Source organism: Perognathus longimembris, chromosome 2 (genome assembly GCF_023159225.1).
Source record: "Perognathus longimembris pacificus isolate PPM17 chromosome 2, ASM2315922v1, whole genome shotgun sequence".
NCBI lineage: Eukaryota > Metazoa > Chordata > Mammalia > Rodentia > Heteromyidae > Perognathus > Perognathus longimembris.
In genome coordinates, this window is record NC_063162.1 from 98,284,436 (window position 1) to 98,311,092 (window position 26,657).

The 26,657-nt window shown below is 34.2% G+C and overlaps 2 protein-coding genes across 3 annotated transcripts in view; one reads left to right on the forward strand and one right to left on the reverse strand.

Moving 5' to 3' along the window:
* The window catches only part of Immp2l (inner mitochondrial membrane peptidase subunit 2), an 859,776-nt gene that overhangs the window by 412,652 nt on the left and 420,467 nt on the right, over positions 1 to 26,657 (forward strand). The gene's annotated exons all lie outside the window — the stretch shown is intronic.
* Positions 1 to 26,657, reverse strand: part of Lrrn3 (leucine rich repeat neuronal 3) — a 32,622-nt gene that overhangs the window by 4,558 nt on the left and 1,407 nt on the right. The gene's annotated exons all lie outside the window — the stretch shown is intronic.

Here is a 26,657-nt window from a genome sequence, read left to right on the forward strand (position 1 = left end):
ATAGATTTCAAAACAAAGCTTTTCATTCTTTGTTGTTTTTCTGTTAATATACATCCAAATAAAAATGAAAAATAACATACTGTTATTAAAGTAATTTGACTATCTTAATCCCATTTTTGCTTTTTCAGAATTCATATTTTCTGACCTTTCTCACTTTCCTGGCCATCTTCTTTTCTGCCACTTGTTGTTTTTAAACACATTGAATAAAAAAAAAATATAACCCTTTGAAGTATTTTTTAGCTCAGAAAACCTTGAATCGGATCATTATTGATGTGTTTGCATAGTTTCCCATGCTCCATCAATTATCAGGGTGGTTTTCTTCAAAAATAAGAATAGAGAAATCATACTTGGAAGTAAAATCAATATGTCAACATCAGTTTCAAGGTATTTTGGAATGTTGCGTTAGGGATGTGGTGAGGACCCTAGTATAGGAATCAGATATTAAAGTAATTGTGAATCAACTAGTGAAAAAACAAAAAGCATAGTGTAGGAGAAATATTTTGTTGTTTTCTCCTAAAATATAGTAATTCAGCCATACTCAAGTCATCATTACTAAGTGTAGGTGGATTTTTATTAAGTTATTCACTTTTATCGAGTGTGAGCAGCCACGTAATCATGCTGTTAATTAAACACTAACAACCAACTTATAGACCTAGCATTAACTAGCACTATGGTTACCTTGCGGTCTTCCACATAAAACAACCTTAGGTCAGTCTTTTTGTGTGTGTGTGTGTTCTGTTAATTTTAATAACAGAATCTGATATTTTAAAGCAAAATAAGTTGTAACTGAGTAAAATTCAGAAGACAATGTTATGGAAGTGTCATAGGGAATGAAAATCTATTTTGCAATAAATTGTGTTATTGTTTCGTTTTGTTTTTTGCCAGTCCCAGGGCTTGAACTCAGGGCCTGAGCACTGTCCCTGGCTTCTTTTTGCTCAAGGCTTAGCACTCTGCCACTTGAGTCACAGAGCCACTTCTGGCCTTTTCTATGTATGTGGTACTAAGGAATCAAACCCAGGGCATCATGTATACCAGGCGAGCACTATTATAAAAATGCCTTTAAATGGTTCAAGTGACAAATTTAATCAAGTTCAAAGTCAGTCTTTTATTAGAGGTTGTTCTCTATTCTTCCTTTTATTTATTCAATCCAGTGTTTCAGTATATATTTGTTTAGTGGATACTGTGTTAATGAATGTGCTTTTATTTCCAATCTTTTCATTTTATAGTATTTTAAAATTTGAAAAATCAAAATTCTTTAACCAATAGATTTTACATTGCCAGTAAACAAAAAAATGTGGATTGGTTGAGAGCTTTCTTTTTTTAATTTACAATGCAAGACAAGATCAGGTGAATCACTTCTGTAATTCCAGCTACACTAGAGGCTGAGATTTGATTATTGCAATTCAAAGTCAGCCCAGGCAGGTAAGCCAGTGAGACTCTCTATCTCCAATTAACCACCAAAAAACCAGAAGTTGAGCTCAGGGGGTAAAGCATTAGCCTTCAGCAAGAATGCTTAGTGACATTGCCCAGGTTCTGAGTTTAAGCCATATGACACAAAGATAGACAGACAGACAGATAGAAGATAGCTATATAGATAGATAGGGTAGCGCAAAACACATATGTCCTTTTGTGATTTCTAAAATTTTCTCATAGCATACTTTATCTGCTTCCCCATGTAGCTTTTGCCTTAGGAAAGGCAAGGAGCCTTAAACATTTTATATGGGACACTGACAGCATGAAGTTTCCTAATTTAGTATTTCCAAAGAAAGCCATTTTAAGAATTCTCATATTTTATATTTTTAATATCTGTGAACACCCATCATAACTTGAAATTTCCTTCTAGAGTAATTTTTAGGTTTGAGAATCCAAAAATACAAATTGTCTCTAGACATAATTATATATGGAGCCTTAAATGGAGGAAAGCTCCTTTTTCTTTAGTAAAGATTTTTTTTTGTACTTTAGCTTCTTTATCTTTTTTCATCGTTTATATGAAATATTGATTGAATACCTACTTTGGGGCAGACATTCTTAGCCATTGGAATGTCATCCATAAATAAGATGAAATATCTGCTCAGCAAGTTCTCGGTTCTTGAAGGAGGGAATAGTGAAAGAGAATGAATAGATTTGATTTACAATAAAGGTGCTTACAGTGGTCTGTGGGGCTACAAAAGAGGGAATGCCAAGTGCTGTCAGCCCAAAAGAGTAAGCCAGATGTTCTATGGTCTTTTTTTAAAAAAAAAAAAAAAAAGTAAGTAAGAAAGGAAAAGAAAAACCAAGTGGATTATGGGGAGGAGACAAGTGGATAAAAAGATTTCAAATCTTCTTTCAGAAGAATTTTTACAATACTAAAACCTTAAAAACAAAATATTATTCCTTCCTTCTACCTCATTACATGGATTATAGAGGCTGTACTTTGAGGAAGAGAAACATTTTGATATTTGATGCAACTTAAAAAATGGAGATAGAGGTTGCCATAGCTACCTCAAAATCCAGTTTCTCTTTAATCTATAGCAAATTTCTAAATTCCTTTGCATAGAGAATTTAAAATCGATTCTCCAATTATCTAATTTTATATTCCCATGTTGTAAGCGTCAATCTTTTTTATTTTGAACTGAAAGTTCTGTGTCCAACAGATGCTGTTATTTATTCTGCTCATCCTGAAAACAAAAACAAACAAAACAAAAACAACAACCAAAAAAACTACTCCCCCTGAAAATATTTTTTCGAGTTTCTTCAATCTAACTATTTGAATGTATAGGTCAACTTTCAAGAATTTTATATTAGAGTGGTTTAATGAATATCAACTTAAAATATTAGCTTGCTAGTAAAAAGTTGATAGAAACAATTTGCATTGGGTAAGGTCATCTAGACAGGATTTACTGTGTGGTTGTGATTGGGTTTAGAACACATTTTTTCTCCTGTTTCAAATTATTATTAAAAGTAACTGTGTGACAGTTCTTTTAAGGTTCTTTCACATTTTAAAGTTACATAATGTGCAATGTTGAGAATATGAAAAATTTTAACTGTGTCCTAACAATTTGCTGTGTGTAAACTTTCTGAGTTTAACCTCTGTATTGTTTAGTTGATCATAATTTCACATTCAATACTCTGGCATTCTGACAAATTGGGATCTGTGAATTTAGACATAAGGGGATTTTCATTTTATTTTATTTTATTTTATTTTTTGCCAGTCCTGGGGCTTGAACTCCGGGCCTGAGCATTGTCCCTGGCTTCTTTCTGTTCAAGGAGCACTCTGTCACTTGAGCCACAGCGCCACTTCTGGCCATTTTCTATATATGTGGTGCTGAGGAATCGAACCCAGGGTTTAATGTATAGGATACAAGCACTCTTGCCACTAGGCCTTATTCTCAGCACCATAGGGGGACTTTAAAGGTTTTTTTTTAACTTTGTTTTCTACTGTCATCCCAAATTGATTCCTGCAATTATTCCCATTTATGTTTATGTCTACACAATAGTAAATGAAATAATTAGTCATAAAATTAAGGTAAACTAGCCACTTAAGATTAAATTGCCGGGATTAAGTGTTTTGATATAAATACAGACATGGATTCAAATCCCTTCATTTTGCCTTCAAAGCTATGCTTAATGACTGAGTTCTATTCATCCCCAAATGATTGTTAAAATAGTATTATTCATTTTATTGTAATTTCAGAAAGACATTTCTTCCAACTGCACAGGTTCACTGCCTTTGTTTTATTGTTGTTATATTTCTTCTTTGATAATGGAGTTTTATACCTGTTGAAATTTATTAGACAGTTGAGCATTGTAGAAAGAGGACAATAATCAGAAAACATGTTTTCCAGATCTAGTTTGGCTGTATGGTTTGGATAAATAATTTTGCTCTCATATTTTAGCTTCCCACAAAATGTAGGATTAAACTGAATTTTCACCATTATTGCCAAACTGATTTTTAATGCTCTATGAAGTCCAAAGCCATATTACAGACTTGTGATTATAATGAAGTTTGCTTATTAGAAAATAGGAATAAAATTATGTTCAGGGAGGCTTTTGTGTTGGTGTAATGATTTCTGTATACTGATCAATTTTCAGCTTGCTATCATTTCTCATTATGAAAAATTCCTGATTTATATATTTTTTAATTACAGTATTTGCTCAGCAGAGCACTTCATTAATAGCATCATATGTAAGTTGATTTTTGTGTATCATTAGCAAAACAAATGGTATTTCTAAGCCATATTTGTATCTTTATGCATGCAATATTTCTTTTGTGAGCACCACCGCATGTATTAGAATACTCCAATTTACTCTATGGTATAAAAGAATTTTGTTTAATGTTTTTAGGGCCAGTGGTATTTGGTTGCCTGCATTCCCTTTTATAACTTCTCTTTTATTATTCCCTTGTTTTTTCAGCATTTGTATTTTCCCAAGCATAGCCCTCTCTGGGGGAAACTACTCATTTATATGTTACCCATAGCACTGACTCATCTTAGTTTGAAGCATAACAATCATATTTTCTACAATAGAAAACACAATGATAGAAAACTTGCTTCAGGTTGTAAATCTAAATCTACAGGGGGGTTAAATTTTCAACACTTTAGCCACAGAATTTTACAAAGAATGCAAGTTCAAGAATTAGGAGACAGTGTGACATTTAGTGATTTTTTTGAAAGTTGCCTTCAAGCTCTATAATTACATAATTTTTGCAATAACCTATAATACTCTAAAAATCATTTCAATATTCCTTTTTGCATAAATAATATATGTTATAAACACTAATGGGACTTATACAGATTGTACAATATTCTTAGTCATCATATTTATTCTAATGTTTTACATGTTTGTAAACATGTATAGAAAGAATGCAAATTCCACTAGAATTAGATGCAAGTATATTAAAAGTATTTCTAGGACCTGTACAAATTCATGAAAATCCCGTTTGTTTTTTTTTTACTGCATGCCCAGCAGAATTTATCAATATTGGTAAAGAAGTAGCAAAATGTGTGTGTATATATAAGTGTGCTTGTGTATGCTGAAATACTTTAGCAATGTTTAGGAAATTCTGGATGTGAGTAATGAAATTTGTACACTAAATTTTTCTGTATTTTCCAGTTTTATTTTTGTCAACAGCTGTTTTGTTTGGCACATTTGGTTAGGTATCAATTTATATTTTAATCCTATACGTGAGTTAAAAGCCTAACCAATTAATGTTTTCCTTTATTTCCTTGTCATATTTTGTCTCCAAAGCCTCATTCTTACTATTCCATTCCAGGTTTTTTGAGGAACAAGTACTGTAATTTGTAAAGATGGCCATCACTTTATCTCAAAGGAAGTTCTAGTTAGGTGATTTTTCTGGCATATTCCCCTGACTAGATGACAGTAGAAAAGCTCAAACCCTGCCTTGCAGTATGTTGATTTGGAAATTCATGTCTCACATAGACCTACTTTCAATTAAACTGCATTTCAGATGAAAGCATTTGAGCTAATTATCTAGACAATCCTAGCAATTTCATTTTCTTCTCCACTGGAAGATAGCCAAGCATACTGCCTTTGATGTCTCTTATCCTGTGAGTTACCTGAAGAAGATCACTAGACCTTTTCCTAGTGTAATTTTTTTCAAAGGAAACAAAGAGTGATTCCAGTTTGAGTTAGTCTAAAGATAGGCACTGCTAGATTGTCTTATGTTTTCTGATTTTGTAAGTACTGCTTTCCCTAGGATCTTATGTTTACGGGACAAAATAGGCACACACACACACACACACACACACACACACACACACACACACACAGTTTGTTCTGTCTTGATTATTATACTAGTCTTTTGTACTAGTTTGATGCACCATAAAAAGGTGACATGGAGAAAGTTTTCCTCACATTTGCACTTTTTGATTTAACCGAGTTTTATACAATGGAAATCATTCATTTTAAAGAAAGCAAGGAAGCATCTAGACAAGAATCAAAGTGATAAAGTAAAGATGGAGAAGAAAGTATATTATAGTTGCAATGCTATTACAGCCATCTCAAAATTGTGTTTCAGTAAGGAGCTTTTGTTTTTTTAAAACAGGGTCTCACCATAAATGAATGGCATCTGGGTAGTTGCATTTTTGTTCAGCATATAATAAAATATTGGTTGCCTTTACTATTTAAGAACAAAATATCACTGTTTTCACCAAAATTGGGAAAATGAAACATGCTGTAGAAGAAAGTGAAATAAAATGAACTCCTGTGGTAAACTATAGTAAATGAATTCTAGCCCCACATGTTCATATGGGCTTTGGGTCTGTCCCTGATTGCCATGCATTCAGTGATGAAAGATTGTTTTCCATTACCTTGCCTAAAGGAGTGGCTCAAGCTGATGTGGTCTGCATTTATTAGTTCTGTACAATGAGCATGGAATTGTGTGTCTATTTTTGTTTCAAAACCGTGCCAGATTTCCCTCTGTTCTGTGGTTTTCTCCCTACATTCTCGCAATCTGCTTAAAACAGCATTGCTGTATTTGTGTTCAGGGAATATAAGAAAATATTTTAAAATAGAACAGCAAAACCTCCATTGAAAGCTTCAAACAAGTTTCAAATATAATCTTATAAGCAGTACATGCAGGCAGTTTTCAGGAAAATATGCATGTTGTGCACCTTGCATTGAGTAGAAATTCATTACTGCAGAGGTGGTGGGCATTTTCTCTAAACTTTTGTTGACAAACAATTAAGGTTAAATCACTTAGTGGCATTTTTGGGGAAATTTCCTCTCCTTCCTTCCTTCGTTCCTTCCTTCATTTTCCCTCCCTCCCTTTTTTTCTTCCTCCCTCCCTCCCTCCCTCCCTCCCTACCTCCCGCCCTCCCTCCTGTCCTTCCTTCCTTTCCTCTTTACTAACCTTTCTTTTTCCCTTCCCCCTCTCTCTTCTTCCCTCTCTTCCTCTCTTCCTCTCTCCCTCTTTCTTTCTTTTCCTCTTTGTCTTTCCTTTTTTCCCCTTTCTTGTGCTGGAAATCAGACTCAGGGCCTCATGTCTGCTAAGCAGGTCTACTACCAATGTTCTGTCCTGCAAAGGTATCTTAAGGAAGAGACAGAATTTGTAGTGCCTACTAGGTCAAAATTTGTTATTTATTTCACATGTAAAAATTAAAGGCACTATAGGCAAATTAAAACTTTTTTTCCTTCCTGCCAATTATTTAATCTTATAAGGACCTAACAACAGCCATAATTAAGTTGAGATAAATTTGGTGGGAATGCCTTATGTAGACTGCCTTGTGAAAGTCAGTTAAATTAATTTTCAATTATTACTGATACAAGGGGACATTTTTGAGGCACATTATGCCTGCTCAAAATGAGATAAAAATTGCAAGTTCTATTTTGATAATTTTCTAATATTTGATTATTATTCCATTCAAGGGATAGAACACAGATGAATTATGAATATTTGGAAGTACGATGACCACAAACATACTACCAAAAAGGAAGTATATGTTAAATTGAAAGTGTCAATAGAAAAAGCTAAAATTTAGAGGGAAAGGAGATAAAAAGATGAATGGCCATCTCTTTGAAATGGAAAGCAGTACAATTTGTGATACCTATCAAATTTTAGTTATAGGTTCATGGGCAACACGCAAGTCCTTGCTAATATTATTTCTTTCATAGAGCTCTCATGAGAAGCACAGAAATATGCTCCATAAACATTTTTTCAATTTTGAACTTTTCTGGGCCAATCACAGGAAGTGAGTTCTAAATTAATAGAGAAAAAGCTTTTTTTCAAAACAAGGTTATACATTTTCAGCCATTTGACTTAAAAGCCTCATGTTCATCTTATATTTTGTTTAGATGAAAAAAATAGGTGACACCTGTATAGAAAAGTTACTTTGAAAATTCCAAAGATAATTTGGAATCATGCATCAGATGACTAGTTTAGGCTAAGAAAAGCAAACAGTGCTATACTGTGCAATAGTGACTCAAGATAATAGAATTTAGTATATTTTTATAGGAAAGAGGAACCATGTTTATTGTATTTGAGTTATGAGAAGAACATTTCCATTCATGTTATATGATTCAATGTCTGGAATACTTTCAAATTTTGGGGGGGCATTAGTATTACTTTACTTTCCTAATGTGTCCCAGCACAATTATTTTGTGAAGTTATTTTCTTTGCCATTAATATCTGTCACAAGAATATTCAGCATTAATTTCATATTATGGCAAAATTTTAGCTTAAAAGTTGTATTTTATATTCATGTGTTTATATTTCTTTCATAGATTTACTCAAAATAGCTATTTACTAAAGTATAGATTAAACCACTGGACAGTCAAACTCCAGACTGAAAATGGAATAAAACTTTTGTCCTCATTTCTGTTTATTAGAATTCATGATTGTTGGATTAGTAAGGTATCATCTTGATGACTATACATTATGTTTAATTTTTATTGGGAGACATAGTATTTTTTCAGCAAATAAGAGTTTCCCTAAGTATATGAGAAGCATAATTAAAGTCTGACAGTATAGTGAAAATGTATAGAGCTGAGAATTCTTCTTTTAAGGTTACTTTGTTGTTGTTAGTGGTGGTCATTGGGCTTGAACTCAAGGCCTGGGTGCTCTCCTGAGCTCTTCTGCTCAAGGATAGTGCTTTTTTATTTTGAGACCCAATGCCACTTACTAGGGTCCTTTCAATTAATAATTTCTACACATTTTATTGAGAAACATAGAAAAAGAATTACTTTATAATACAGACAATTCAAATATCCAAAGACATATAGGATCATTGATGCTTAACTTACTCTTGCGTATTTTACTATAAATCTGAGCCTAATTATTCTAAAATTAGTTTATATTGCTATACTAAGATATTTCAATTCAACATGTCTATTCATGCCCACAATGTATCTTAATTAAAGTCACCTCTGCCGTCACTCTTCTCTGCCTCCACTTCTCCCTATCCCACCAATCTCAAGATCCTTCCAGTTTCACATCTGTACACTGCATATTACAACTGTATTCACCCAACATCTGCCCTGCTCCTGTTAGCCCCCATCTTCCTTAATCAAAGCATGCTTAAGATTCTTTAAAGCCTTGTCATTTCCATTAATAACAGCAAACAAGTGACAAAATCAACTGTGGTAGTCATAATAGTGTGCTACATCACAAAAATCGACTTCACTTTTCATGTATGATCTTGTTTCCCAATATAATTCTGCCAGCATGTGCAGTGATGCACACTTTATAGTCAATAAGGAAGCTCAAAGAGATTTAGTGAGTTGCTCAAAGTTAAAAAGGCTGGAAAGTGACAGCTCCTGAGCTTTATTTCAGATCCTGAGCTCATAACCAGCTAGCTTCCTTTTAGCCCATGGCACATAAAGCTTTGTGTTACAGAAGCATTTGTACTTGTTTGACCTCCTTACTTGTTATTAAACAACTGGGATGAACAATTGGATGTTTCAGTTGATACTAAAATATTTTCATGGTAACCTATGAAAGTATTTTACAGGCATATACAATTCTTAAGTATATATACAATGTTGTTTTCTTCTTTGCAAAATGACATTAAATAATACCTTTTAAAATGCATGCAAGAAAAGTTAATGACTTGTTACACAGCAATGAACATGTTAAATTTGTATTAGAATTAATATATAGATGTTGGGATTTTAATTTAGGTTTTAATTCTTCTAATCAATAATATCTTATTTATGAATGCCTGTACTGAAAATACCCTCAAGACCCTCCATACATTGTTTCCCTTCTATAGAATTCAAGACTTAGGAAATAGTTGATTTCCTTTTTGTTAAATACCTGCTCCTCTCATATCCATTGGATGAGTAACTTTATAAAAGTAGATGGTTGTTATTTTCTGTATATCTAATGCCTACTAAGCTAGAAAAGTGCTTGGCATTGAACCCAAAATATCTACCAAATTACTATTAGTTTCTTTTAACTGTAAATCCCTATATTGTCAGTGTGAATTCTTTTTACAAAGTTAGCTGTGTAGTATATTTTTTTAATGACTTGCTGATTTTACTCCTACAGTTCAAAGAATGGGTTACCAAGAGATGGTTTAAGCTTGGCAAACAAGCATAAATTTGTAAAGTGTTCTTTATTTTTAATTTTAGGAGACTAAAGAAATAGAACAAAACATACTTAACATTCTAGCATGTTTAAAAACATATAATTACATTCAGATTATTGAAAAAAAAATCCTAAAATTACTTCCAATTCAATCTCTACCTTTCTTGTTATCCTGAATACTATGTTGAAAAGGAACCAAAGTAGAGAATATCCTTTATTTATTCACCTTTTCTCTTGAGCTATGTTTTTTAATTGATTTTTAAATTGTAGCTGTAGTCATAGAGTGGGGAAGATGTGAGGTCTGCAGATAATTTTGGAAAGTTTGTGACATTTCTACATAGAGAACATAGAAAATAATGTAAATTGGATCAAAATATGTTCATAATAGCTTAGAATGGCAGAAAACTTTTAAGAACAATAGAAAGTGCTGCAAAACAACAAAAGGATTACTGATAAGCATGTCAATAATTGAGTATACATATAGAGAAAAGGCTTCTAAAAAACTAGTTTGGTGTGGCTAGCAGCCAAACCTTGCTGGTTGCCAGTTAGTGATGTGATCAAATGGAAAGAAATCATTACATCAACAGTCTGTGACTGATATCCACTCCTTATGAAGCTTGCTTTGGAGTAGAGTCTATACAGGATATTGATGCTTAGGAAGGCAGTGAACTTCAGGGCAGAGAACACTTACATATTGAAATTTACACATAATTCATTAAAGAAAAAATTGACTCATATCTTACTATGAGTCAAGATAAGGTAAATATTTTTTATCCTAAGATTCAGCAGAACAATCAGAGGCCATGTGCCATACAAGAAATATGAGTATGTTTACTTAAATATTTGAGCTTTGTATGCTGGACTCTGTAATATTATCAATGGAATTAAAATTGTTATCATGTGAATCAGAGTTTGAAATGGACAGTTTAGTGTTGCAAATAAATCTTTGGGAGTTTATTATTATCCAACAAAATTATTGCTCACTAGATCTGAAATAACAAATCTGTGGCCTTGACATTTAATCAGAGCATGAAACACATTTATTGAATCTCATATTTGAGCTTATTACTGCAGTGGTGCCCCAATTAAAGCATGTAGATTTAAAAATTCCATTCAGACAGTAAAGTACAAAATGCTTGTTATACATGCACAGAATCTTTTTATTCATTGCTTTATATTCAGTCACCTTTTCTTGAACATGCTTTATTTTGAGTTTTTAATGAACACAAATGGCTTTAATGTCAATATACAAAGAATTACCCACAGGGTTTTATTTTATTTTTTTGAGAGATAAAAGGAACTAGAAGGATGAAACTGCTCATATTCTTCTGTGACTGATCAATTGAATGTAAACTATTAAGAAGAAAATATTGAAAGATAGTTTCCACCTGTTATAGGCCTGGTATTGTAACATATGATAGTTTTATGTGCTTGCATAATTTATTAGACCTTACATAAAAACTTTCCTCCAAATTCTGTCTTAAAAGAAAGGAAGAAAGAAGAAAAAAAGAAGAGGTGTAAGGAAAGAGGAAGGAAGGTAATTTCTGCCCACCTTTTCTTCCAATTGTAGTGAGCAGTTCTAAGTATTGTCTATTCATGAGCATCTGGAAATCACACTGCAGCTTAACTGTCTCTTCTCTGATTTAATAGAAACAGTGATTGTTTCCTAGGATTTACAGCCAGTGTAATTGTTTGTGCATTTTAATGTCGAAAAAAGTGGATTGGATAAATGGCATAACATATTAGAAATGCTATTAAGCAAATGATTCTAGGTAGTGCTGTTGAGTGAATGTTTACTTTGCTCTTCTGAACAAAACACCAATTTCTCCAATTACTTTTAAATTGATCATTCTCTATTTTAACTCAAGGAAAAGCAGAAAAAAATTACTTCTATTTCTTTGGTATGATTAAAGGGTATAGACAATAGTAATACAATATACCGTCAGGTATTTTTTCCACCAAGATCTGTAAGTATTGTTTTTGTCTGATTACTGGCTATATAGTATATTCACTCATTTTACTGGGTTATTTATGTTGCAAGTCCTAGTATCTTTTACGAGATGTGTTTCACTTATATTTGTAGAGTGACTCTGCTTGGAAATAGTGAGCTCTCCCCTCAAGTCTAGAGTAGTGAAGGTTTCCTGAGAAATTTCTATATGGCATTGCTGGTGAAGGAGAGAAAGGCATTTGCCTTTCTGTTTGTTTGGTTGTTTGTTTTTATGTGAACTGACAATGTTTCTGACAGAGCTTTCTCAAAATCAGTGAGCTGCCTCCAAAAGAAGGGACTTTTTAAATTGGCCTACAGGTTTTAGTGAATTTTTTTTAAAAAAGTTGTCAATCTTGCCATAGAATTAGGACAGGGCTGCCTATGGTAGCAGGAACCTTGTAACCTCAGCATTCAATAGGCTGTGATTGGATGATAGCAAATTCAAGGCCATCCTGGGGTACAGAAAACCTTGTCTCAAAACAAACAAAAATTAATAAAGCAAAAAAAGGAGAACAATACCAAAAGCCTGGAATGTTCTAGATACTTTGCACCCTTGTTTCTTCAGAATCTGATTGAGAGATAAGTAAGTTTAGGATAAGTATCTTTGCTATTTTATGTAGCTTGGAGGTGTTAGTTTGCTGGTTCCAATGTGCACCAATGGTTGTGTAATGTGTTCTAAGATCCTGGGTAGCATTCTTGTGAATAAATCATGCTATATCTTATAACATATAGATTAAGAAATATCAACAGTCTCTTGTTCTTGTTTCTGGTCTAGAAAAATAAGCTTGTCTTTGCTAGTGCATTTAGAATTGAGCTATACACAATTGCTACGAATATCATGCATAGATTTGATACACATATCAGTGGAATTAAAATAACTAAAAAAGGTATTGATAGTAAAAAGTGAGTATGCTGTAAAAGACAATGGCCCACATTCATGTGAGCCAGGCAACCCATATTTATTGCTTTATTTTTCATTTTCCTTTTTGGATAAACTCGTCACACACACACACACACACACACACACACACACACACACACACAGGACAGAAAACAAACCTGTTTTTAAAGCCTCAGAAAATTGACCTTGTTTTTTAGGGTATGAGGTACAGCAGAAATTCTGGATTTGTGTCTACAAAGGTACCCTAAGGGTTCTCCTGCCCCCAGTTAGCTAAATAACAAACACATGGAAGTTCCATCAGCAATTCCTTCCTATGATTTACAGAATAAGGAAGTAAACCAAATTTAAATTGTCATTCTATGAATTTGTGTTCCCATGGACAATGGTAACATATGCAATCTCATTTGGTCAATTTATATGCTTTATTCTCGTCTGCTTCTTTCAACATGCTGTCATGAATGCGTATTTCATTCTTTGGCTGTACAATTTCTGAGTTTCTGTATTTTGCTTGATGTTAACTGCAGTAACTAGATGCCAGATTCATAAAAGGTTGTTGTTGCAAAATGAAGATTATTTGATATGTTTTGTGATGTTTCAGCACATAGATACATAATCATTCCTTAGTTTGCTTCTTAGAGAAAAAATCAGTTAAAATTTCAGGGCATGTGAAAGGCTTTGTTTTTATTTTACTTGCAATCTACTGAGATAAGACTGTATTTTGGCCTCAATGAGATCTTTGCTGTGGAAACAGAATTAACTCTTGAGTAAGAGCTTCTCCATGTCCACAGTCCTGCCTCTGCTCTCTGCATTCTAGCAACTGGGACTACAAATTGGGCTTGGCTCATTTGTTAGCTATATGTCCATAATTCCTCTTTCCTTCATTTCATTATTTATCCTCTCTTCTTTATATGAAACCCTTATTTTCTGCCTTATTTTTTTCTTTCTGCCATAATGTGGTAGAAAAAAATAACCCTCCAATTTAAATAGATTTTATCTCCACTTCCAATAGAAAAGGAGCCTGGACTTTTCTACACATATTTTAATTTTTTTCAAAGTACAACATACACTTTATTGACAAGTCTCCCACATTTCCCATCTCTATCAACAACTTGTCTTTACTTACATTTAAAAATCGTTCCTTAACATTTACCTTCTAAAGGCCAGAAATGGAAATGAGACTATCTAATTAGATAAGAAGACCATCTAATCAATATGATGAGTTTTCTAGTATGTAGCAATGCACACAACACAATGGCTAGCATTAGTATTACTCATAATATCCCCCCATTCTTTTGAAAGATTAATGCACATGGAAGCATATGTTGTTACTGGACAGAAATACAAAAGCCTAGAGCATGTGCAACAAATGTAAGAACATTTTGAAACAAAAGATGGAATTTGATAAAGCAAAAGTGGACCAAAGAGGAAATGGGTGCTCTGTAAAATAACACTTGAGTGGCAGATTCCAGAACTATCTCAATTGAAAGATACGATACAGAGGAATGGGGAGAAAGGAAATGGCGTGGCTTCTGTCTCTTCTCTACATGGAACTTCCTCATTTCCAACTCTGTAAAACTGGCCTAAGATGTGAGAGGTAGATGCTTACATGAATGAAGGATGGAAGTTAACTTTCAACACTAGGCCTTTCAACAAAGCTAAGTTGGCTTTCCAAAAGATTGTGCAAATGTAGGTCCAAACCCAGAGATGTGAGGAATGGTTTTCTGGGAAGATGAATGTGGCTTTTCCCTGAAACATACATTAATGACTGTCACTCTCTAATGTTCTTGCTTTGAGTTTTATTTGTCTTAGATTTCTTAAATAGCAAATGTAAAATTTCACATTGGTTTTTTGCTCTTTGGAGAAAATGGTATAACTAGAAGTCATCTATCATGATTCAGGGATTACACATGTAATAACTCTGCTATAGCCCTGCCACTGTTGCCTTATCTACCCAAAAGTGAGGAGGATGGCATAGTTGATTGAACAAGTTAAATCAAATAATGCAATAAAGGTTCTTACTACAAAAACTCTGAAACAGAAAGCAATTTCTAAATATTCATTACTATGAACTTAATAAGACTAATTATGCTGATGGCTCACTGGGATCTGTTGTCATTTTAGTTTAGAAGTGGACATGCAGGCACAGAACTGATAGAGCCCATTAGAGCTACTTGAATGGCAGCTGCATGTAATTTTCATGAAAGGTTGTAAAAGTATACTTGCTTACTAGACATTTTTTCTTGGTTATGTCTGTGTAAACAATTCTTTAAATCTTCTACAATATTTGAAGTCTCAGTTACAGTCATCACAGAGACAAAAACAATCTTGGCAGAGCAGACTGTGGTGTCTTGCCTATAACCCCAAAGTGGAAGCAGGAGGGTAGTGAGTTGAATGCCAACCTCATATTTGTAGCAGGGCCCTGTGTCCATGAGTGGTAGAACACCTGGCCCAGCATTCACAGATATGAGTTTGATCCCAAGAACTTGCAAACGGGTGGGGAGGAAAGCATTGAAAGCCAGGTGCAACTAAGTATGGCTTGGATGTATACTCAAGCCAGCTAAGTCAAAAGTTCTAGAAAGTGGGAGATGTTAAAACAATCTGCTTGTGTTCATATGGATATGTAATGTGTACATGCATTGGAATGGAGATCTAGAAGTGCAATTGTTTACTATATATTCACAAAAAAAATGTTATCAGGAGTGTTTGAGATGATGGAATAGGAAAACTGTCATTTCTTGAGATATGATTGCATTTTGAGGGGGACAGTCTTATAGGAGATTGTAAAAATTAATTTAAACATCACTTGTTTGTATGCATAAAAAATATTGAGAGGACAAGGGAGAGGGAGATGGACCCCATCTCTGAGAAGTCACTATCATAAGAGGATATTTCTGTGGTCTGAAAGAAGATCATGTTATGGTCAGTAATTAAAAGAAGTTTAGCAACTCAAGCCTCTGGGTGTTCATTTGTTTCAAGTTATGCATTCTTTTGGAAGGAAACTTTAAACATGGCTTCAATAAAAGTTAAAAAGGTACAATGAGGGCTGGGAATGTGGCTTAGCAGTAGAATGCTTGCCTAGTATGCGTGAGGCCCTGGGTTCGATTCCTTAGTACCACATAAACAACAACTATAACAAAAGGAACAATGATATTTATAATTGCAAAGATTGTCACCATTTTGCATGGGTTATAAAGATTTTTATGTCCCTAGTGAGGAGGAATCAGGACAAGCAGTGTCTGAGCTTTTTATTTAAATTTTTTTATTTTTTATTTTTTAAGGATTATTTATTTATTTATTTATTTATTTATTTATTTATTTATTTATTTATTTTGCCAGTCCTGTTTATTTTTTTGTTTTGTTTTTTTTTTTGCCAGTCCTGGGCCCTGGCTTCTTTGCTCAAGGCCACTTGAGCCGCAGCGCCACTTCTGGCCGTTTTCTATATATGTGGTGCTGGGGAATCGAACCCAGGGCTTCATGTATACGAGGCAAGCTCTCTTGCTGCTAGGCCATATTCCCAGCCCTGTCTGAGCCTTTTAAATTTAGAATAAAAGTACAATTTCTAAGCTACCAGACAAGGAAAGAAAAAAGTATAGACTGGAGGGTGTGCTAGGCGCGCGCACGCGCGCGCGCGCACGCGCGTGTGTGTGTGTGTGTGTGTGTGTGTGTGTTTTGGGGTTTGAATTCTGGGTCTCGGCACTGTTTCTGGGCTTTTTTAAAAAAAATTTTCTTTCTTAAGGTTATCACTCTACCACTTCTTGAGTCAGAGCTCCACTTCTGGCTTTTTCTATGATTAATTGGGCATAAAAGTTTCACAAACTTTTAGCCTGAGCTGGCTTTGAACTGTGATCCTCAGATCTCAGCCACCTGAGTAGCTAGGATTACAGGTATGAACCACTGAAGCCTGGCAGTTCTAGGCTTTTTTAAAGCAATCAGTATCGTAGCTAGCTATTTCTGTGGTAGGGTGTCATTTCTCATTCTTATTCACTTTCCTTCTGTTTGGTTTGTCCCTTTTAAAACAACACCATCAACATCAAATCATCAGCTCAAATCACATTAGGTCACAAATTCAAAACCCCAGACTCACATAATTAACATGCTTAATGCTGAGCAGCAGCATGTTACTGTCAATGAAATGCCAATCACAAGAGCATCTTGAAAAGTGACTCTGTGACAGGGAATTTGGGCTAATGCCAGACTCCAGCAGCTGCGAGTAGGCAAATATCCGTGCTCTTCAGAAGGTGCTGCTGATTTTGTCTATAGGACAGAATAAGCAACTTCTGGTGATCATGGTCCTTAGAGTGAGAATGACTTGATTTGAGCATATCGTGAAATCCGTTTTTTACTGGCAGTACTAGATTTGGACTCCGTTACTCATATGGCAGGCAAGTGCTCCTGCTACTTGAGCCACACTCCAACGCATTTGGCTTTAGTTTATTGTTCAGATAAGGTCTCATGCTTTGTTGGCCTTGGACCACAATCCGCCTATTCCAGCTGGCTGTGTAGCTGGGATACAGGCATATACCATGACATCTGACTTGTTCTTTGTAGTATGGCCTTGCTAACATTTTTGCCTAGGCTTGCCTTGATTTAAAATATTCCTATCTTTGTCTTCCAAGTAGCTGGAATTACAGATATGAAGCCCCCTATCTGCATAGTAACTTCATGGGCACAATCCTTGCTGTGTGAAATAGCTAACAGGAAAGGATTGATTCACCTAGTTTTGTATTACATTCATGTCTTTAACAAATAGGGTCACTTTAAGCAAATGATTTAATATCTGAAAATCTCTCCTAGTTTATATATGGTTATACCAATCTGAATCCTTATATTATTCAGTGTCATTTGCAAACAAATCAAAAGGAAGTGTTAAATTTACCCCTTAAGTATGTTTGGGGCACTTTCTGGGTAACTGTCATTTGCATTTCAGATGGAATGTTGCACAGCCTATATGAAAATAGGAGCATGAACATACAGATGAAAAAGATTTTTCAATTTCAGAAATATGTTCCTCCTAAGGATACATAATCTATCGATACTGAGAGCCAAAAAATGGATGGGGAATCTTTTTAGATTGGAGAGAGTAGAGACAGGGCCTCTGTTTATCATAGTTTTATATTATTATTACATAGTAATGAAGGTTATCCACATGAATGTCTCAATGATATCCCTTAAATCAAGTTCATTTGCCATAGCCTCTTCTCACTCTTAAGTGAAATACAACCTGATGTACTTATTGTATATGTATTCTGTAAATTCAAACAGTTAATGTTTACAATTAAAAATATTTACTTAACTTAAAATAAAAAGAACAGATAATGGACAAAGTCAGAGGGCTTGAATTTTTATCCCTTTAATAATTTTGAAGTTTGGTACAAAAAAAAAGATTTTTAAACATCTCAGAGTTCCTGAGTTTTTTTGTTAAATAAATTTGATGTAGATCATCATAGATATAGATATTTGGTATATTCCTCATGTTATGTCGACATCATACCTTATCAATATGCAATGGAGGCATCCATGTCATTGATTAAATGACCAGGAATGGAGTGTTTAAATGAATAAGTGAGATTAACACTTATAATTGATAAATGATTCCTTATCATTTCATAATTTATATGTGATTTCTATTCCTTAATATTTGATAAAGGTCTTTGATATTCCAAGTTCATCTGGAATTCAACCAGGATCATTTCTAATACATATTACATTTCTGAAATTATCCAGATTAATGAAAAATGTTTAAGTAGAAAATCTGCAAGTAATCCTTTCATTTTAAATTTGTTGAATTATAGTGACTTCTGGTTATTCATGAAACACGATTATGCTATTCAGGTTGTACCATGTGGTCAAACTAAATTTTGATTAATTATTACGTATATGTCTTAGTCTTTGCTGAGGAACTTGAGCCTATAGAAAGTCTGTTGTGGGATGTTTCTGCATAAAGTATCAAAATTTTTCCAAAGGTGAAACATTAAGCTTATTCTAAGAAATATAGAATATGAGAGATAGAAGGTTTGATTGGTTTTTAATAGGATTTGTTTTGTAGTAAAACATTTCATGGTGTATATCAAGACCCTGACAGGGCATGGATTTAGAAAAGTGTTTTCCCATTCTGAATCTGTTTGCTCATGGATCTGTGAAATCAATTGAAATAGGGTGTACACATAGCTAACTAGGGCCGGGATGTCTTGTGTGTTCAGTAAATACTGGCCAACATCGCCCTCTTCTTCCTCTTTGTCCTTTTTTTCTCCTTATTGTCTTAAGTAAGTAGAAGAAGTGGTAGGAGAGTGGGAAGCTTAACATTTTTAAGTTGTAAATTTAAAATTATATACTTTTATTCTTACATGTTTTGTATTAGGTTATTCATACTACACAGAAACTTTTAATTTTTTCTTACCTCAAAATTGAATATCTTTTTTAGCTAATTGTTTATGGTTTTAAATAAATGTTCATTTTGATATGCAGACTAATTCAATAAGCATAATGTTAATTATTGGAGAAGTCAGTCATTTTTGAGCCTTAATTTCTCATGCAGCCATTTCCACATAGGATAACCAAGTTGCAGGAATCCCCTGAAGAGCCTTTGCAGAGGTCACTGAGTCAGAAATAGTGAAGTTTAACAAACAGCTCCTATACATACTTCTGCTGACGTTTTAGGTTTATCTCAGGACATTCATTTGAGAAGTGAATTAGAGCTTTTATCAATTAACTGTGAATATTAGAAGCTTATTAATACTTAGAAGGATTGATGAATTTCACTGAAAGTTGATAATCCTATTTAGCAGCGAAAGAACATTCTAACTTTCTTTACTACCTTTGTTTAAAAGAGAGTGTATAGGAGGGTAAAAAGAATCCACATGTTGAGATTGGATATCTGGAAGGAGAGGTGTGGCCTATGAGCTAGGCTTTGCAGTTTTCCTTTGTGCCAGCATTGTGCTGGATGACAGCAGGTGACAGAGCATGTTGAATTCTACTTGAAAAGTGTGAAGGAATAAATAAAAGGAAGAAAGTGGCACATTCTCTAAAATGAGCTAGAAAAAAATCATTTCAGTTAATCTAATGTATATGATACTTAACTAGAAACAAGTAAATGATAAGTGGAGTAGTATTTTGAGCCAGAATCTGCCTGTGGGAAGGCAATGTATACTAGGTAATTTAGGAGAACCGATAGGAGGCAATGTTGCCTTGGATATAGAGGTTTGTGTTTTAAAGTGTATTTTCCTGATTTGTGATGTTGGTTTATATTGTAAAATGAGGTCAAAAGTTTATTTAATTCATGTAGTATGAATATTAAGTGATAACATGCCTGTTTAGTGTTTGGCAAAGTTTCATAGAAGAGGCATATGTAATAAATGAATAGTGGAATATTGTCATTTCCCAAGTCAGTAAATGATTATGTTATTATGAATGTATCAGTTTTCTACTTATATTCATGTATGTCATAATGTTTATTTTAATTCTTGATTTTCTTGACCATTTTGTTCCAGAGCAGCATATTATGGTACAGTGTATACTGTGAGACTTTGATATGTACATAGAATTTGCTTGCTCCTTAAAAATAAAGTAATTTATTAATGAAATGGTAGTTTGGCAAATGACTCATTAATTTTTAAAGAGTTAGCTGACCATCACTTTGTGACACTCTGAGCAGCTAGAGTATTTGTTAAGAAAAATGTGGGTCTAATAAATTATACTAAGAGGAACAAATATAAGTATGTGTTTGGTAAGTGAATCAATTCAGCTGTTGACACAATAAATTGACTTGTTGGATGAATAAAGTCTAAGCTCATAATGACATTCCATGTATTTTCCATACAAAAATAGCTGTGAACAGAGCTTTTAGAAGCTCTGTTTCCATGTGCTTAAATTTCCCCTCCACATAATGTGGTCACATTATTTTGCCTCTGTTTCCATCCTGTAGCCTTTTCTCTTCAGCAATGTAGCACTAGGGTCTGGAACCTTTTTTTCTCCCCCGATTTTTCTCTCTATATTTTTTGTTCTCAGTACTGTAGGCATTTCCAGTGTATGATGATTATCTCCTTGACTTTTGTAGAAATCAGAATATAACCATTATAGATGTATACTGAAATTATTATCTACAACTATGAAAATTTCAGTAAGGGTCATTTTGTGTTCTTCAGATATTACATACTCTTCGTAGAACACATTTGGTATGGGGTGTTTCTGAATGGCTTGAGTTTTGGTAAAAAGGAATTACGTACTGTGCCCATAACCGGTTACTGCTAACAAACAATCATAAAATTAAGGTTTCCTAGGTTTATAAATAAGTAACAAGGAAGTTATTCTAAGGGCATAAAGTCCATTAGGATTTGTATTTCTGGAAATGTATGTTTCTTTTTAACTTCCTTTTTGAGTTTTAAGTTTGTTTCTAAACAAGGTAAACTGCAAATTAGTTGACAATGTGATTTAAATGTCTTAACTTTCTGGCCTTAAGAGACTATATGATAGAGTAAATGCCATTTTAATGAATTAATCTAGTTAAGTGTTAGGTTTTATTTCTTTACTCATTTAATTTTTAAATTTAGAAAATATAAGTTTAAATCAGTCTTTTCAACCACAGGGAAAATGAGACACTGTAAATACTTCTGTCACCAAAGTGTCCAATATTATTCATGCCATTCATAAGTGTTGAGCATGAGTTTTCTGAAGGCTTTTGCTTAGTGCAAGACCATTCATGTAGAAGAACATACATGAAGGAGAACATTGCCCCTGGTTCCTGCTTTGTTTAGTTCTCTAGGAACTTAGATCCTAAGCATTTCATCTCTGAAAAAAGAAAATATTGCCCATTTATATAAAGCTTTTGATTGATTCAGTGGGCCTTTTCCATAGAGAATGAAAACATTCATGATGGCTCAACTTCTTCCCCAAGTAGAGTTGCTGCTTATCTGTGGAATGCTTCACTTTCAAGTAAAGATTGAAAGAACAAACGTTAAAACATGGCTTTTAGCGATTTTCATTTATCTCAAAGACTCTATCGGTTTTAAAAGCCAAAATTTCCCCTAGAAAAAGCTCTTAGAATAATGTGAATAACTGGCCTTTTGGCTTTATTAACTTACAAATTCACTAGTAGTTTTGAATGGCTAAGTGTGTAATTTTCCCCCCAAGGCAAACTAATCAGAATGGAAATGCCAAAGAAATTGCTTTTATGTTGGTACTTTACCCATGGGTGGTCTAGATAAATAGTGACTTCAGGGGTCTAAATAAATAGACTTTATGTATAATGTTCGCCAACCTGGAAAATCTACAAGGATTTTATTCATCCTGTTATATTCTATATATTCAATATTTGAAACCTTTGCCAGTTATCTATTTATCAGAGTGGTAATGCTGTCAAACAAATATATGGAAGAGTAGGTAGAGCATCATACAATACTTTTTCTCTCAGAATTGATGTTGATTATTTTTTAAAATGAAGATTTCTGTTTGCAAAAACCTAACCAGATACAATTGTCTGGTGCAAGAAAGATAGGACTGGGAAGGGTAATGTTTAGAGAGGACGTTCAGGAAGAAGGGAAGTGGATATTATTAAGGACTCTGAAGGATGAGACAAGAGTTGTACCCATGCCATCACCCACTCTCTGCTGTCATTATTCTCTGGCCCTTCCACAGATTAACAAAGCCTCTAACCTCACAGTGCCTCATTCTCCCATCTTAAAAGGAAGTATGGCCATCACCATACTATCTTATCCCTCCAGATTGTAGAGAGGTGTGAATGATGTTGCAAAAGTGCTCTATAAACAGGGTGTCAACATACATGCAATTACTGTTTAATTTATTTTGTATCCTTCTTTATTTTCTAAAAATATGGGGGTCCATTGATTACTATTATGTTAAATTTTCAAAATTGGAAAACATATTTAAGACAGACATTTGCCATTTTTTTTTGAAAATGGGATGTGAAACTGATGAGATGTCATTACTTGCAAAGGCTTGTACTCTAACTCTGGCAATGAAAATCTAATGTGGGGGAGGGGTGGTGAAGGGAGGGATTGCTATCCTGAGTATAGATTTCTTTCACCAGCAAAGCATGGGTCCTGAGGATGGACATATGTATACAGAGGGCACATGTTAAGTGCCGTAAAGTATTTATAGTGAAATTGAATTTTAAAAAGATATGAGAGAGACATGTCTTTAGAATTCTTAGAAAAATGTACAACTTAGAGTAGGCAATCAATAGATGGATCTGTGTTGGTACAGGGTAGCAGTAGTCTTACTAAGATGTTTTTAAAACCAAGCAAATCTCTAACTTTTATGACTCAACCCAGAATCATCAGAAGATGAATTAAGGGTTTCAAATAGTTGTGTTATATACTTAACAAATCATTGCTGTATCTATGATTGAATGCTAGCTTTTGCTTTTAGAGTACTTGCTTTTCTAGATAAACAGTTCTTTGAAATTTTGGCACATATTTCTGAGTCTTTATTTTAAACATTATTTTTGGGAGACAGAGGAAGCAGACTTTAATAGATTGGTGGAGTGAGTACTATTAGGGATTCCATCCTAGGTCCCTCCAATAAATAGCCATGCAACATAAAATATAATGTAGATTGTATTTCATTATAACATTTTAACATTGCATTATAACAGGTCCTTGTTTCTTTACTTTTCAAATGATCCCATTAGACTGCTAAAGGTCACCTTCAATTAAAAATATTATTATATGAAAATATTTTTCTCTTTCTCATTGCCCTCTGCCCAAACTGGGAAATATTCCTTTTAATAATGGTGTTCTTAAAAAGTAGCCCTTTATTATGACTTAAAAATGAAATATACATGATAGCAAATAAATATGCACAAATTTGCATCATGCAAATATAGTAAGTGACCTGGTAGGTGTTAGACTTCATAAAAATTTGAAGTGAGCATTATGTCTTCTTTCCTAATGTTGTGTTTATTGATCTCTAAGTACCATCTTCTGAGATCTTCCGGTCTGCTCATCATGTTAAAGAAAACAGTTTGAGTTCTCCCTGTTACTTTTTCCCCATCCTCTGGCACCACCTACTTTCTTTACATTGTAATATGATTTCCTTTCACATTGCAACTAAAAGAATAATTGCCATTATGTTCTCCTGATGACTTTCTAGACATCACCCACAGGAGGCAAAGATTAGTTCTTTGAGCATTGGGAAGACCCTATGTTCAATTGTTACACAGGAAAGCTGTCCTAAGTAGTTTGGCATAAGCCAATATAAGAGCATTATTTTGGCAGTATTAGTGTATTGTCTGAGGTCTACCTGATGTCTTTAGTTCAGTATATCAGAACAATTTTTAAGTAGCTACACACTCAAAATCAGGAATACATGCAATATATCAGTGGACTACAGATGTGTGTCTCCAGATTAGCTGGAACCACATACTTTTAAATTATTCTGGAGCAGATCATCCTGACTGAGTCTAAAAGTGGAGACTCATTTTTTTAGTGTTTTGTTATCATCCATTTAATCATTTCCTTCAGGCTCAGTCATCACATTTATAGAAAATCTTCAGGTCCACAAACTCCAATGATAATATTTAACTTAATGTAATTTGGAAAAAAATAAACCCTTATATTATAAACCCTTCTGGTGAACTGAATTACTTTTCAGAAAAATACCATAATGTTATATTGCACAGGAATTTTTCCTCAGCAAAGAATCATATTATAGTAGTTAGGTAAAAGTGTAACCTAAAATCCTTCCTGTGGCCAAAGCAGGAGATATGAAAAAAGAACAAAGAAACAGTGAGCTCTAGCTAGTGAATCTGAAGTTGATCACCTTTCTCACAAGTCTCTAAATGGCTGCCCTAGAAAGCAGGTAATACTACTTATTAAACCACTAACAGCAGCAATAACTACCACCACCAGGGAAAAATCCCACCTACTCCCCAGCATTCAAATTCATCATGTTGCCTGTGATGAGCAACACCCAGAAAAGATGGTCCTTTGAAGCTTGTCCCACCAGAAAGCTAATATTTCAGCATTGTTACATGTCTTGGGGAGACTGTGTTGGCTAAATCTTCCAGACGTGCCCATATGTGCATCATCTGGCATGGGCCGTCACATCACCAAACTCACTGGCACATGCTAAGTGGCAACCCTGGGCGCTTGGAGTGACACTATCTCAGGCTCACTGTGAATACATTGCTGACTTCAGATAGCCACAAAATACATAGGTAGTCAAGCTTTACTAAGGTTTAGGAGTGAATCATTTTTCTTTCCTGTCATTGATTGCAGTTTTAATATACACTAGGTAAGCTTTGAGAATATATGAGTTTGGTATGAAAAGTTTTCCTGGAAAAGGTCTAGGAAAAACAGAAATCAATACTGCAATGTTACATCATATAGTAGTTTGAAATGGGGAGGTTGAATATCTACTTCAAGCTTTTCCTCTTGGTTAGAAACTTAGGAGCTACCTTAAAATAACAGATCCAATCAATTTCACAAGCAGCACTTCTAATGAATAGCAGAAAAGCAAATAAAATACCTTTTCTTCTTAGTAATAAAGCGTTTTGTTTTTGCTATGGATTGCATGTGGTGTTTGAGAGAGAGCGAGCAGGGCTGCCAATATTGCAAACTAATGCTGAAGCACCTTTCATTTTTTACTCTGAAAAGGAACCCTCTTCTTAAACTTGCTCATTTCCCAGAGGGAAAAATCGAAGCCACTGGCAGATTGTCAGAGCTACTTTATTGTCATCATTTACAAAGGTCGCTGGAATTAATTGACTTCTTTCGTTACATATTGTAAATGGACTCATTTTCCCCCAACATATTTATGGGAAAGTGGCAGCATCTAAGTGGCTAGTTACTGTCTTGTGGTTTTGTCGTATGTTATAAACCAGGAAACTAAGAATAATTCTGAAATCACAGTTTTGAGACAAAAAAAAAAAAAACCCCACAGTTTGAAAAACAGCAGAGTCCATTAACTGGTTAGATGAACTGAAGGAAAGGAGGAGAGTGCTACAGCAGAGGAAATGTAAATTCTGAGTTTGTTTTAATACCTATGCAGGACCCATTAATGGGGGTACTGAATGTTTCTGAGGACATCCTCAATTGCTCTTGGCTCTTTGAAAGCATATTGGAAGTGGCTGGCTTCCTTTTACAAGAGTGGAAGTGAAAATTAGCCCACATTCTGTTCCATGAATCATCACTCCGTGGCTGCTCATAGAGTTTACTGAGCACAGGCATTACTCTCAAAGGCATTTACTCTCAAAGGCATTGCTTCTGAGCAAGAGAAGAGAAATATAGAATGAGTAATTATTTTATAGTATCAGGATACACTATTTTCTTGGTAGATATTCTGAATCTTTAAGTCTCTTTTCCCTTTTTCACACTGTCCCCTTCCTCCTGAGTAGAATCAGGAAGATTCTACTCAAAATCATAGTGTGCTTTCACTAAAATTAGAGGCACAGAAACAAGGACATATTGTTAAAAATGAATAAATTAAGACACGAATTAAGCCATCCAGCTCAGTAACAGCAAAGGGAATATTGCAGAGGGTTTGAACAAACACTCTTCTTAAATAGGAAATGTACTTTAAAGGTGTCCTGCTGCGATCCTGTTAATTACCAAAGAAGATGGGAACTCTTCGGTTTCCTGGGATCCTTTTACCTAGTGTGTGGCAGTTCCAGCTGCATTTGCAATCAGACATTTGTTCTGTCCCTTTGGATCAGCGGGTGAGGGGATGTTATTAAAGGGAAGTCATTTACCCCAATCAGTAAGATGTAGCCTGGCAGAAATTCAATAACT